Below are 15,454 nucleotides of genomic sequence, written 5' to 3' on the forward strand. Positions count from 1 at the left end.
TAGCAGATAACTTGTCTAGGCTAGAGAATGTCCTTGATGACCCACTACCTATTGATGACAGCTTTCCTGATGAGCAACTGAATGTCATCCGCACTTCACATAGTGCACCGTCGTGTGCCGATTATGCAAATTACATCGTAGCCAAATACATACCACCCAGTTTCACCTATCAGCAAAAGAAGAATTTCTTCTTTGATTTGAGACACTACTTTTGGGATGATCCTCACCTTTATAAGGAAGGACTAGATGGTGTTATTAGACGTTGTGTGCCCGAACATGAACAGGGACAGATCTTGCAGAAGTGTCATTCCGAAGCCTACGGAGGACACCACGCTGGAGATAGAACTGCCCATAAGGTATTGCAATCAGGTTTCTATTGGCCCACTCTCTTCAAGGATGCCCGTAAGTTTGTCTTGTCTTGTGACGAATGCCAAAGAATAGGGAATATCAGTAAGCATCAGGAAATGCCTATGAACTATTCACTTGTCATTGAACCATTTGATGTCTGGGGCTTTGATTATATGGGACCTTTCCCGAGTTCCAATGGGTATACTCACATCTTAGTTGCTGTGGATTATGTTACTAAGTGGGTAGAAGCTATCCCCACTAAAAATGCTGATCACCACACCTCTATTAAGATGCTTAAAGAAGTCATTTTCCCAAGATTTGGAGTCCCTAGATATTTGATGACTGATGGCGGTTCACACTTCATTCATGGTGTTTTCCGCAAGATGCTCGCTAAGTATGATGTCAACCATAGAGTTGCATCTCCTTATCATCCTCAGTCTAGTGGTCAAGTGGAGTTGAGTAATAGGGAGATCAAATTGATCCTACAAAAGATCGTCAATAGATCTCGAAAGAATTGGTCTAGCAAACTTGACGATGGACTATGGTTTACGGTAAGGCCTGTCATTTACCTCTTGAGCTAGAACACAAAGCTTATTGGGCAATCAAAGAGCTCAACTTCGATTTCAAACTTGCCGGTGAGAAGCGGTTGTTTGATATCAGCTCGTTAGATGAATGGAGGGCCCAGGCATACAAGAATGCCAAGTTGTTCAAGGAAAAGGTTAAGAGATGGCACGACAAACGAATACAGAAACGAGAGTTCGATGTAGGTGATTATGTCCTACTATACAATTCTCGTTTGAGATTCTTCGCAGGCAAGCTTCTCTCTAAATGGGAAGGTCCTTATGTTATCGAGGAACTTTATTGTTCCGGTGCCATCAAAATCAATAACACGGAAGGAAATTTTCCTAGAGTGGTAAATGGGCAAAGAATCAAGCATTACATCTCTGGTACTCCTATAAATGTTGAAACAAATATCATCAATGTCATAACTCCACAGGAGTACATAAGGGATGTTTATCAGCCTGTTTCAGACCCTGAAAACGAAGAGGTATCTGTTTCGATAAGAAATTGGACTCCGATGCTTTTCCAATAGGAAATTTCCTCCGTTTTGGAATTTTTGGAAAATTAGAAAAATAAAAAGCAGTCCGGAGAGCGCACGAGGCGGCCACAAGCTTGGCCACCGCCACCCCCTGGTGGCAGAGAGAGGGCTCGTGGGCACCTCGTGTGCCTCCCGGACTCCGTTTTCTTGCGGAGCACTCCTTCTGGTCCAAAATATATATATATATATATATATATATATATATATATATATATATATATATATATATATATATATATATATATTCGCCCGAAGGTTTTGATCTCCGCATCGCGCAGTTTTCCTCTGTTTTCGTTTCGAGCCTGTTTCTGTGATAGATCTAGATCATCGTGACTTCCCCAAACGCTCCTAAGGACAAGATCTTCGAGAAGGTCATCAATCCCTACCTCACGGAAGTGCTGAAACACCCTCAATCTATCAAATTGAGCGAGGGGATGTTGTATATCCGTGATGTTGAGGGGCCTAAGAAGACCGGAAGCATGGAGACGAGGCTCGAAGCAGTGGAGCAACAAGTCTTCAAGTGCCAAGGGATGGTGGAGCGAGGACTCAACGCCAACCACATGATGATCACGGAGTTCACTAGCAATCACAAGATGGATGCCATTGACATTGTGAAACACCTCTCCAGGCTCTACGACACGGTTGATCAACTTCAGGGCCAGATCTATGACCTGCAGAACCAAAACTGTGAGTATGAGTACAAATTTAAATCAATAAGGTTGGGTGCAGATTTGAGGATTCCGGTGACTCGTTCATCTTGCCATGATGGGGCACCTATGCCTTGGAAGACGGAGGATCAGACTACTCCAACAACTCCACCACCATCACCACCAAAGGAAGACAACTAAGCATTGGTATGGGCAATCCCCTTGGCTTCTGCCAAGCTTGGGGGAGTTGCCCTGGTATCGTATCACCTTTATATCTTTTGCTTTTACCTTTGTTTCAGTTCTTTCCTTATCAGTTTTTATTTCTTCTCTTAGAGGAATAAGTCTGTAGTGTTTAGTTTGAGTCTTTTGCTTTTGTCTCTCCCCCGATGTATTCGAGCTTGCGAGCTATATAATAAAGAGTATATTAGTCAAGGGCTTTGCTTCGTGCCATGATCAATAGTATGAAAAGAACGATAGCATGAAAGATCATGAGACGATCTTATGGAAAGTGATAATTTTTCCCATGTTGGAAATTCTTATCACTCTTCTTGTTATTCATTCCTCTCTTTTCTATCCGGAGCGTTGAAGTTATCTCAGAAATTCTTGTTTTCAATTCTTTCATTATTTCGAGGTTCTTAACCTCATCTAGTTTTCTTATTCCGGTGCAATATCTCTCGTTCTAGCAATTGTTTCAACGATGGTTTCTTTGAGTGGGCCCATAACCCACAGGTTTTTTCCCAGGATCTTTTAGCTCTTCTAATCATCCGGAGATCCTTAATTCTTTTCAACTATGACGTAAGTATGATTATCATCAGTCATATTCCTTCTTCAAGACCAATTTGAGTTAATTCTCATAATTTTGGCTCAACCTTGCAATCTCCTTATTCCGGAGGTCTCAACTTTTCTTGGTGTTGTTCCTCGTCATCGTTCTCAGTTTGTAATTCAAAGGAGCGTTTCTCTCAAATCTTGGTTCATTTCTTGCAGAGTCATCATTTAAGCTTGGTGCCATCATCTTAATTGTTCCAATCATGAGTAATCCCTTTTTCTTGCCATCCGGTGCATTTCTGAGTTGTTTTTATTCTCAATCCTCCGAAGGCCATCATTTTAGAAGATTCTTCGTTCTCAGTTTTCAGCTTTCATCCTCAATTCTTCTCAATTGTTTTCCCTTCGTTCGTCCCTCGATTATCCAGTGCCTTGTTCAAGTTTTCTCCTAGGTGGCTCATGATATCTTCATTCTCTTGTATCTCCAGTCATTCATGGTTGCCACGTTCATTTCAATTCTCACTGGTGTTTCTTGCAACAATTCTTCTAGTTTGTGCTCATATCTCTCCTCAATCTTTTCAGAAGAATAAGTTGTATGCTAGATCCGTTGCTTGTCATCAATTTAATTTGATGAAGGACAAGCATAACATAATTCTTATTCTTGTTCATAGTGTTCTTATCTTTTCTTTTCCGGAGTTCTAAGTTTATCAAGTATCTCTTGGTGAAGCTTCATCTAAATCTTGGCAAGGCCATAATCATATTCTGTTCTACCTTCATGTCTTTGCATCATTCATTTGTATACGGAGGTCCTTCTTGGTGGTTCATCAAGGATGTGATTCATTCTCATGTGTTCTTCAAGATTCCTGTTGGAATACCTCAAGTATTATTTCTCTTCTATTTTCGGTGCATTTGTTCTTTCGTTATCCTTTGAGGTGGTATTATAGCATTCTTGTTAGTGTAGGAGCATCGAAGAGTTTTCCTTTCACGAATGAGATAATTAAACCCACCAATTCTATGATCATGAGATATTTTAACCGATGATTTCTTCCTTGAGTTATCTTGGTTTGGAGTTCACCTAAAGCTTTTCCTATGGATTGTTGCTATCATGGTGTTTGTCATTAATCCAAGTTCTCAATGTATCCTCTTGGTGTAAGAATTATTCATATCTTGTTTCTCCCAATCAATCCTTGTTTCTTTTAGTGGTTGGTTGTCTCCTCATATTTGTTGAGATGATTTTCATAAGCCCAGTACCTTCTTGTTCTTTTCGTTGTTGTCTTTCCAACAACTCCGTCCAATTCTCCTTGCAAGAATGCTTGTCAAGTTCATTGGAGTTAGTAGTTGTCATTCTTTTCTTCATTCTCTTCTTCCGCTTGAGCTAGTTCCTATTCTATTTGTTCCGGAGGCCTTGTGATGTTGCTCTTTTGGGTCTATTATGCCATTATTTCAAGATCATGGTGTTCCCTTGTTCTATTTACTTGTTTGTTGTGAATATTGTCTACTTTTTCCCATCTTATCGAATTTTTTGTCCCATTTTCCTACCGAAGTGCTGCCGAAATTTTCCGTGAATTCTTGCTTCTTTCTCATATCATTCCTCATCTCTTTGCAACCTTCAAGGATCGTTGGATTCACTCGTCTGTCAAAGAAGCGACTAAGTTTTTACCTCTTGTTCTTTCTCATCCTCTCCCCCTTTCATTCCTGGATCTCGGGGCGAGATCCTCTTGTAGTGTAGGAGAGTTGTGACAGCCCGATGTCGACGTTCCAGAAGATTCCCCTTCTATTTCGTTTTCGTCGTGTGTCTATTTTCTTTTGTCGCATCATCATCTCATCATGCGCATCATCTGCATTGCATCGGCATCTCCGTTGCCGCCCGTTTTCAAACTTGCATCCGTTAGTAGTTGCCGGTTCACGTCGTTGTCCGTTCTGAGCCCGACCACACACGGACGCGCCCGTGGCATCGTCGAAACCCTGTTTTTAAAGTGTGCGTAAAACCTTCGCTGATTGGGTTGAGATTTGACATGCGGTCGTATTTTAATATAGGTAGGCCGCCTGTCAAGTTTCGTCGCAATCAAAGTCCGTCTGGTACCCGAACGGTCGACCGCAGCGGCACTGTAGTCGGTCTATCGTCTGACGTCTGTCGGTGTTTTAAAATACGTTGTTGGGTCGCCCGTTTTCCCTCTCATCTTCGCCTAGCCCCTCGGCATAGTGCGTCGACCCTACGTGCGGCCCAGTCCGAAAACCTCCTGTAACTCGAACCGGGCGGTCGTGACCGTTGGGTCCGGATCAACCCCGTTTTACCGCAAACAGTCATCGGTTTGTCCATTGTACTCCCTAGCCTATCCATTCTTGACCGTCCGATTTATATCGGAGGGTCCAGTCAGTCCTATCCTAACCCACCTAATTATTTAAGCAGGCAAACCCTAGTCCAATCAGTCCCATCTGCCGCCGCCACACACCACCTGGTCTCTTCCTCGATTTTCCTCCTCCCCAATCAGGCGCCAGATCCATTCCTAGCCACCTAGTTTCCCTGCTAGGCAGCCAACACGAGAGAGCCCCTGCAGCCACCAGCCTTCCCTCGTTCGCGAGCCGTCCCCGCCGCCAGCTTCGCTCGATCCTCGAGCCGCGAGTGCCGCGTCCCCAGATTCCCCCGCCTGCGCCGTTTATCCCGCTGCCAGATTCCTGCCGCCTCCTTTGATCGAGGCATCGATCTCGCAGCCGATCGGCTCGTTCTGCTCGATCTGGATCGAGCCAGATCCGATCGGGACGGGGCGTTGACCGACACAACAGGTCTCCCCACGACCGTGCAGAGCGCCAGCCGCCGCGGCGTCTCGCTCGCTCGCCTCCCGCTCGCCAGCCGTCGCATTGACCGTTCGGTCCCCAGGCTCCCGTCGCTCCGCGAGAGCATGCGCGAGGCCCAGCACCAGCGGCCGCCTCCTTCCCCCGCCTGGGCCCGAGCCAGGCCCAGCTGGCCACTGCGCTCCCAGACCGGCAGCCTTCTCCGCGACCCAGGCCGAGGCCCATCTCCAGCAGTTCCTCTCCCCAGGCCCAAGGTGAGATTCCTGGCCTTTTGTTTTTATACCTCGCCTAAGAAGAAGATAGATTATGTTGCGCCCTCTGTTAGGCCCATTTAGCTTAGGAAAATTCTGAGAATAAATTGTTTTCAGGAATTAGACAGATATATAAACGCGTGTATCATTTAAACCGTAAGTCGGATCGCGAAGATTTAGTTATGCATCTCGTGTAGAATTTCACGTAGATTACGAATTTACAACATGCATAATTGTTTGACGTCGTTTGGCATGCCTAACGCCTAGTTTAGCGTGCTGTCCTAATAGGGGAACGACCCGTATTTATTTTTTTCTTGCGGTCCGGAGTGCTCGAGTGCCTTAGGTAAAATGCCTATGTTTTAGGGACCCTTATTCCATGTATTTTAGAGCGGTCACTGGTATTTTTGCACGTAGGGATTTGCCACTAGTTTATTTTCCCGTGTATAGGTTTTTTCCCGCATTTATGTGCGGCATTATTTTGTGTTGCAAACCCCACATATTTTATATGTTTTCGGGGTAGAAAAATCCATTGGATTTTTCTGTGCAATTAGTTTTAGCTTTTGAGGAAGTTAGTTCGCGAGATATTTTGCTAAGTTGCCCTTTTGTTTAATTCGTAGGATTTATTCCGTGCCTCGTTTGAATTAGTTGTCAACTAGGGAGTTGATCTTGGGTGTTTAGACTAGCCCCTGGTATTTTTAGTTGCAATAGAAATGCATGTTTTGGTGTGTTTTGCTTGCCCTCAAGTTGCTAGACATAATGCTGATTTGGAGGAGCTGAAATATTTCTAAGTCTGGAATCTGTTATATTTTGTTGCTGTCTTGTCTTGCTTGCATCTTGTGTTCTGTAGCTCTTTTGAGGTTGGTCCAATGGAGTTAGTTGTACCCCTTGTGTTTCTCTAGCATGCTGTAAAGTTTCATGCCCTTTGGAGTCATGTAGCTATAGGTTTTGCTGCTGTCAATATTGCTTCAGATCGAAAACTGCACTTTCATGAGGTGTAATTTTCACTAAGTCTGAAATAGTGTGTGGGATGCCTTTTTGTGACTTGTTTTCCTAGTGTTCCTTGCTGCCATGCAAGTTGTTGTTAGTTGTTCGTAGTAGTGCTTCTTGCCCTCTTTCGTGCCATGCCTTGCTTGAGGATATTTGAGTTGTGTAGCTCGTAGTTGTGGGGTGTAGAATATGCTAAGTGGCTGATTTTGGCAGATTGTAGTGATTTCTTGTTTTGCCCGTAGTTTTTGAACCGTAGCTCCGATTTGATCGTGTCCTATATGAAACTTGCTTAGAATCTCGTGTAGTTTCATTTTCTCTTGCTGTTTGTATGTTTAGAAGTGCTCGTGACCGCCGTTGCACACATATTGCATTCATGCCATCATATCTTGCGGTGCTTGTAACTTTTGACCCGTAGCTCCGTTGGAGATGTTCTTTATGTCTAGATTGCTTGTCTTGACGCGTAGAATCACGTGAACCTATTTGTTTTGCTGTTTAATAACTAATTAAATGTGGTAATTCAGATCTGGACAGAATTGTAAATTAACATGTGAGGTCGTCTCGGAGATGCTATATGTCATTTCCGACCTCATTTAAAATGCCTAGATAGGTAGATTAATTATGCTTCACCTCTTGCCATGTTTAATCACATTTAATATTGCCGTGCATCTAATCAGGATAGAACTAAATAATTAACGTGGAGTTTCGTCAATATGCAACTTGTTGCATATTGAACTTCACTTAATGTGTAGGGTTTGATTGTGTGAATTGTCATGCCGTGACTTGCATGTATTCAACTTCTCATGCATCATATGTGTTGTGCATCGTGTGGTGAATTCCGTGTGTTGATTTGTGTTTCCGGTTTGCTTCGTCTCAATTGAGTTCCGCAGCGTGCCGGATTGTGAGGACCCGTTCGACTACGTCGGTTCGTCTGCTTCACGGACGCATTCTTCTTCCAAGCAGGATCTCAGGCAAGATGGTCATTTCCCTAGATACCATTACTATCATTGCCATGCTAGTATTACCGTTTCTATCGATTATGTCTCGTTGCCTACCACATGTTAAATACCAGCCTCTCAACAATGCCAGGATAACCTTCAACCTGTTCGACCTAGCAAACCGCTGATTGGCTATGTTACCGCTTGCTTATCCATGTTGTTAGCGTTGCTAGTTGCAGGTGCAGATGCTTCCATGTGAAAGCATGGGTTTCTTGTTATATCACCATATTAAATGCTATTTAATTTAATGCACCTATATGCTTGGTAAAAGGTGGAAGGCTCGGCCTTTCTAGCCTGGTGTTTTGTTCCACCTTTGCCCCCTTAGTTTCGGCTACCGGTGTTATGTTCCATAAACGAGCGCTCCTAACACGATTGGGATTGTTATGGGGACCCCCTTGATAATTCGTTTTAGATTAAAGCTGGTCTAGCAAGGCCCAACTTTGGTTCTACATTTGCCCAACATAATAATTTTGATAAATTGAAATGCATAGGGAGTTAGCGCTACCCGAGTAGTAATTTTACATAAACAGGGGGGCCAGTGCTGATGGTGTTGGTCCCAAACGGTCTGCCTGTGGGGCCACCGCGAGGAAACTCGAGGTTTGGCACTCGTAGCTAGTTCCATCCGTCGTGTCGTGAGAACGAGATACACGGCTCCTATCGGGTACGTCGACACATCGGGCGGCCTTGCTGGATTAGTTTTACCTTTGACGAGATATCTTGTGCATCGGGATTCCGGTGATGCTTTGGGTAATCTCAGAGTTGAGGTTTTCCACTAGGGAATCCGACGAGATCGCGAGCTTCGTGATTGAGGATTTATATGCGGCTTGTCGTAATTTGTGATGGACTAGTTGGAGCACCCCTGCAGGGTTAAATCTTTCGGAAAGTCGTGCCCGCGGTTATGTGGCAACGTGGAAACTTTGTTTAACACTGGTTCTAGATAACTTGAAGTTAATTTAATTAAAACATGCCAACTGTGTGCGTAACCGTGACTGTCTCTTTCGTGAGTTCCTTCTCCGATCGAGGACACGGTGGGGTTATGTCTGACGTAGGTAGGTGTTCAGGATCATTCATTTGATCATCTGTAGTTCACGTCCGTTATGCGTAGATCTTCCCCCTCTTATTTCTGGTACTCGTAAGTTTAGCCACCAAACATATGCTTAGCCGCTGCTGCAACCTCACCACTTAACTTTACCTCTCCCATAAAGCTTTGCTAGTCTTGATACCTTTGGAAATGAGATTGCTGAGTCACCTGTGGCTCACAGATTACTACAACCCCAGTTGCAGGTACAGGTAAAGGTTACTAGACGCGAGCGCGTTGATTGTTCATTTGGAGTTGCTTCTTCTTCTTCTTCTTCATCGATCTAGGATGGGTTCCAGGCCGGCAGCCTGGGATAGCAAGGATGGACGTCGTTCTTATATTTCTTGTTTGTTTTCGTCCGTAGTCGGACCCTGCTCTTACTCTTGATGATTATGTAATGTACTGATGTGACTCTGATGTAGCTTGTGGCGAGTGTAAGCCAATTCTATATATATCTCTTCTTTTCAGTACATGTACTTGTAACGATATTCATTCTTGCGACACGACGAGATGCGCTTCTATCCCTGACGAGGCCTTCGTGCCAAATTGAGGATAGGGTCACATCTTGGGCGTGACACGTTCCTCCGCACTAAGAGGACACGCATTCAAACCTCAAAAGCGCATGGCAACCTCTGCTTCCCTCTGCGAAGGGCCTATCTTGTACCTTTACTTTTTGCCCTTGTAAGAGTCTTGGTGATCTTCACCAATTCCCTATTTTTGCCTTTGTCTTGGCTACCGTCACATGCTTGGGAAAGATCTATATTCATATATCAACTTGGAGTTGAGTACTTATGCTTTATTATTGTTGACTTTACCCTTGAGGTAAATTGTTGGGAGGCAAAACTATAAGCCCCTATCTTCCTCTGTGTCCAGCTGAAACTTTGACACCATGAGTACCTCGTGAGTTGTAACAATTGTGGAAAACAAAAGAGATGATTGAGTATCTGGATTTGCCTTACAAGCTCTTACTTGACTCTTTCTGATGTTGTGATAAATTGCAATTGCTTCAATGACTTTGGACTGTTGTTGGTTACTTCTCGGTAAGGTTTTTGCTTCATGCTTTGCTTTGTGAAGGAATTGTTACTTTCCCATAAGAATCTTTATGATGTATTGTTGTCCTATGTGTGATCATGATGCCCTCATGTCCGTATTATGTTTTATCGACACCTTCGTCCCTCAACATGTGGACATGTTTATGGAACTTGGTTTTCGCTTGAGGACAAGCGAGGTCTAAGCTTGGGGGAGTTGATACCTCCATTTTGCATCATGCTTTCATGTTGATATTATTGCTTTATGGGCTGTTATATTACTTTGTGGTACCATATTTATGCCTTTTCTCTCTTATTTTGCAAGGTTTATTTGAAGAGGGAGAATTCAGGCAGTTGGAATTCTGGACTGGAAAAGGAGCAAATCTTAGGCCACTATTCTGCACATCTCCAAATGCCCTGAAAAGTTACGCGGATTTTTTTGGGATTATATAAAAAATACTGGGCGAAAGTAGTACCGGAGGGGGGCTACCAGGGCGCCACAAGCCCTGCCACCGCCACCCCCTTGGTGGCGGAGGGCAAGCTTGTGGGCTCCCTGACGGCCCACTAGCCCACCTCTTTTGCTATATGAAGGGTTTCGTTCCAGAAAAAATTAATCGGGAGCTTTTTCTTGGTTTCGCCGCCGCCACGAGGCAGAACTTGAGCAGATCCAATCTAGAGCTCCGACAGGACGATCCTGCCGGGGAAACTTCCCTCCCGGAGGGGGAAATCATTGCCATCGTCATCACCAACACTCCTCTCGTCGGAGGGGAGGCATCTTCATCAACATCTTCATCAGCAACATCTCCTCTCCAATCTCTAGTTCATCTCTTGTAACCAATCTTCGTCTCGTGACTCCGATTGGTACTTGTAAGGTTACTAGTAGTGTTTATTACTCTTTGTAGTTGATGCTAGTTGAATTACTTGGTGGAAGAGTTTATGTTCAGATCCTTGATGCTATTCATTACACCTCTGATCATGATTATGATTATGCTTTGTGAGTAGTTACTTTTGTTCCTGAGGACATGGGATAAGTCATGCTGATAATAGTCATGTGAATTTGATATTCGTTCGGTATTTTGATATGTTGTATGTTGCCTTTTCCTCTAGTGGTGTTATGTGAACATCATCTACATAACACTTCACCATATTTGAGCCTAGAGGAAGTCATTGGGGAGTAGTAAGTAGATGATGGGTTGCTGGAGTGACAGAAGCTTAAACCCCAGTCTATGCGTTGCTTCGTAAGGGGCTGATTTGGATCCACTAGTTTAATGCTATGGTTAGACATTGTCTTAATTCTTCTTTCGTAGTTGCGGATGCTTGCGAGAGGGGTTAATCATAAGTGGGATGCTTGCCCAAGTAAGGGCAGTACCCAAGTGCCGGTCCACCCACATATAAAACTATCAAAGTAACGAACGCGAATCATATGAACATGATGAAACTAGCATGACAGAAATTCCCGTGTGTCCTCGGGAGCGTTTTTCCTCCTATAAGACTTTGTTCAAGCTTGTCCCTTGCTACAAAAGGGATTGGGCCACTTGCTGCACCATTGCTACTACTTATTACTTGTTACTTTTCGCTTGCTACGTTTCACCTCACTACACCATCACTTATTACCGCTACTTTCAGTGCTTGCAGTTATTACCTTGCTGAAAACCGTTTATGAGAGCCTTCTGCTCCTCGTTGGGTTCGACACTCTTACTTATCGAAAGGACTACGATTGATCCCCTATACTTGTGGGTCATCAAGGCCCTTCGCAAAGGGAAGCAAAGGTTGTCATGCGCTTTTGAGGTTTGGATGTGTGACCTCTTAGTGCGTAGGAACGTCACTTTATATTGCCTCCTGTGATAAAGAACTTTATTATGCAGACTGTTGCTTTTATGTCTTCCTCATCATAGGTTCGTATAAAGCTTATTTTCCACACACTAAAAGATCATAAATATTTAGGGAGCAATTTTTATTGCTTGCACCGATGACAACTTACTTGAGGGATCTTCTTCAATCCATAGGTAGGTATGGTGGACTCTCATGGCAAAACTGGTTTGAAGGTTTATGGATGCACAAGTAGTATCTCTACTTAGTGCGGAAGTTTTGGATGATATGAGGTGGAGGCAATCGTCACATGCTAAGGGATCTCTACTCATATAACATTGTTCGGAACCAAGAAAACATAATTCATTATGTTGTCTTCCTTGTCCAACATCTACTTCTAAGCATGTAATAGTTTAATGAGTGTTCACAATCATAGACGGTGTCAAAGATGATATATTTATATGTGAACCCCTCCTTCTTTATTACTTCCTATTAATTGCAAAAAAGACCAAGGCCTACGTTTGTTCACCCACAACAAGTTCAATCAACATTCTTTTTATATGTGAAGTCATCACTTCCCATAAGATCATTACATGATCTTTCATGCTTTTGTTCTTTTATCATTCTTTTATTTCAGATCATGGCATGAGGCAAGGTCCTTAACTAAAACACTCTTTATTATATGACTCACGAGCTCGAATACATTGGGGGTGACACAAAGCAAAACTCAAGCCTAGAACACTAAGAACTTTATTCTACTAGAGAAAGATAAAACCAAAAAGGATCGAACTAAGAAAAAGGTAAAGGCAAAAGATATGATGGTGATACGATACCGGGGCAACTCCCCCAAGCTTGGCACAAGCCAAGGGGAGCGCCCATACCCGTGCTTAATTGTCTTCCTTCAAAGGTGATGGTGGTGGAGTTGTTGTAGAGTTCTTGAACTTGTATAATTTCCTCTTGAGCACAAAATTCTGCTCCTTCAGATCGTTAATTTCCTCTTCAAGCGTCAACACCCTTTGGCATAATTCTTGCTTACTCTCCTGCAAAAGACGAGAAGGGGTAAACAAAATCTTAGGCTTCTTCCTTGAGTTAGGGAGGCTCGATTTCTTGAACTCCACATGTGTGTTTCCAGATTGAGGTAGAGGAGCTTCCTCTTCATCGAAACTTGTTCCTTCCTTCCCCTTGGGATCATAATCTTCTTCCTCATCAGTGGTCCAACCATAATGATCCAAGTCCCCATAGACCTTGGGGTTAGCAAGGTAATCGCCACATAGCTCTCCCCCTCTGAATCTTGAGAAGACATCTTGCCCTAAATCTGCGGCAGAAACAAGCTCGAAGCAAAAAACAAAGGAGATTTGCGTGATACGAGGGACAGACCTTCCGGGAGAATTTATAATGATTTTTTCCCGACCAGAAGGAGTACTCTGGAATAAAACGGATTTTGGGAGGCACACGAGGTGGTCACAAGCCCCCCAGGCGTGGCCAGGGGGGTAGGTCGCGCCTTGCAGGCTTGTCGCCTCCTCGTGCGCTTTCCGGACTACTTTAATTTTTTCTATTTTTTCTAAAAATTCCAAAATGGAGAAAAAATCCTACTGGAAAAGTTTTGGAGTCGGTTTACTTACCGAATCACATACCTCTTCGTTTTCGGAGTCTGAAACAGGCTGATAAATATCCCTTATGTACTCCTCCGGAGTTATGGTATTAATAACATTGCTTTCAACATTTATGGGAGTACGTGAGATATAATGCTTGATTCTTTGCCCATTTACCACTCTCGGAAAATTACCTTCTGTGTTGTTGATCTTGATGGCACCGGAACGATATACTTCCTCAACAATGTAAGGACCTTCCCATTTAGAGAGAAGCTTGCCTGCAAAAAATCTTAAACGAGAATTGTATAGAAAGACATAATCACCTACATTGAACTCACGTTTTTGTATCCTTTTATCATGCCACCTCTTAACCTTTTGTTTAAACAACTTGGCATTTTCATATGCCTGAGCTCTCCATTCATCAAGTGAGCTAATATCAAATAACCTCTTCTCACGAGCAAGTTTGAAATCAAAGTTGAGCTCTTTGATTGCCCAATAAGCCTTATGCTCTAGCTCAAGAGGTAAATGACATGCTTTACTGTAAACCATTTTGTACGGAGACATGCCCATGGGATTCTTATAAGCAGTTCTATAAGCCCACAGTGCATCATCAAGCTCCTTAGACCAATTCTTTTGAGACCTATTAATAGTCTTTTGCAGAATTAGTTTAATGTCTCTATTACTTAGCTCTACTTGACCACTGGACTGAGGATGATAGGGAGACGCAGTTCTATGGTTAACATCATACTTAGCAAGCGTTTTACGGAAAGCACCATGAATAAAATGGGAACCACCATCAGTCATTAGATATCTAGGGACTCCAAATCTAGGGAAAATAACTTATTTGAGCATCCTAATAGAGGTGTTATGATCAGCACTACTAGTTGGGATAGCTTCTACCCACTTAGTAACATAATCAACAGCAACTAAAATATGAGTATACCCGTTAGACTTTGGAAAAAGGTCCTATATAATCAAAACCCCAAACATCAAATGGTTCAATGACAAGTGAGTAATTCATAGGCATTTCTTGACGTTTACTGATATTACCTATTCTTTGACATTCATCACAAGACAAGACAAACTTACGGGCATCCTTGAAGAGAGAAGGCCAATAGAAACCTGATTGCAATATCTTGTGTGCAGTTCTATCTCCCGCATGGTGTCCTCCGTAAGCCTCGGAGTGACACTTCTGTAGGATTTGTGCCTGTTCATGCTCAGGTACACAACGTCTAATAACACCATCTACTCCTTCTTTATAAAGGTGAGGATCATCCCAAAAGTAATGTCTCAAATCAAAGAAGAATTTCTACTTTTGCTGGTAAGTGAAACTAGGTGGTATATATTTGGCAACGATATAATTTCCAATCAGCATACCACGGTGTACTACGTGAAGCATTGATGACATTCAATTGCTCAACAGGAAAGCTGTCATCAATAGGTTGTGGGTCATCAAGAACATTCTCCAACCTAGACAAGTTATATGCTACGGGGTTCTCAGCACCCTTCCTATCAACAACATGCAAATCAAATTCTTGTAGCAGGAGAACCCATCTGATAAGTCTAGGTTTAGCATCTTTCTTTTCCATGAGATACTTAATAGCAGCATGATCAGTGTGAATAGTAACCTTGGAAGCAACAATGTAAGATCTGAACTTTTCACATGCAAACACGACTGCTGAAAATTCCTTTTCAGTAGTAGCATAGTTTCTTTGGGCACTGTCTAGAGTTATACTAGCATAGTGAATAACATTCAACTTTTTATAAACTCTTTGTCCTAAAACAGCACCAACAACATAATCACTAGCATCACACATAATTTCAAAAGGTAAGTTCCAATGAGGTGGTTGAACAATAGGTGCAGTTATCAAGGCCTTCTTAAGTATTTCAAAGGCTTCCTCACAATCATCGTCAAAAACAAGAGGAATAACCTTTTGCAAGAGATTTGTAAGAGGCCTAGAAATCTTAGAAAAGTCCTTAATGAACCTTCTATAGAAACCAGCATGACCAAGGAAACTTCTTATTCCTTTGATATCTGTGGGGCATGGCATTTTCTCGATCGCAT

This window comes from Hordeum vulgare, chromosome 7H (assembly GCF_904849725.1).
Source record: "Hordeum vulgare subsp. vulgare chromosome 7H, MorexV3_pseudomolecules_assembly, whole genome shotgun sequence".
NCBI classification, from domain to species: Eukaryota; Viridiplantae; Streptophyta; class Magnoliopsida; order Poales; family Poaceae; genus Hordeum; species Hordeum vulgare.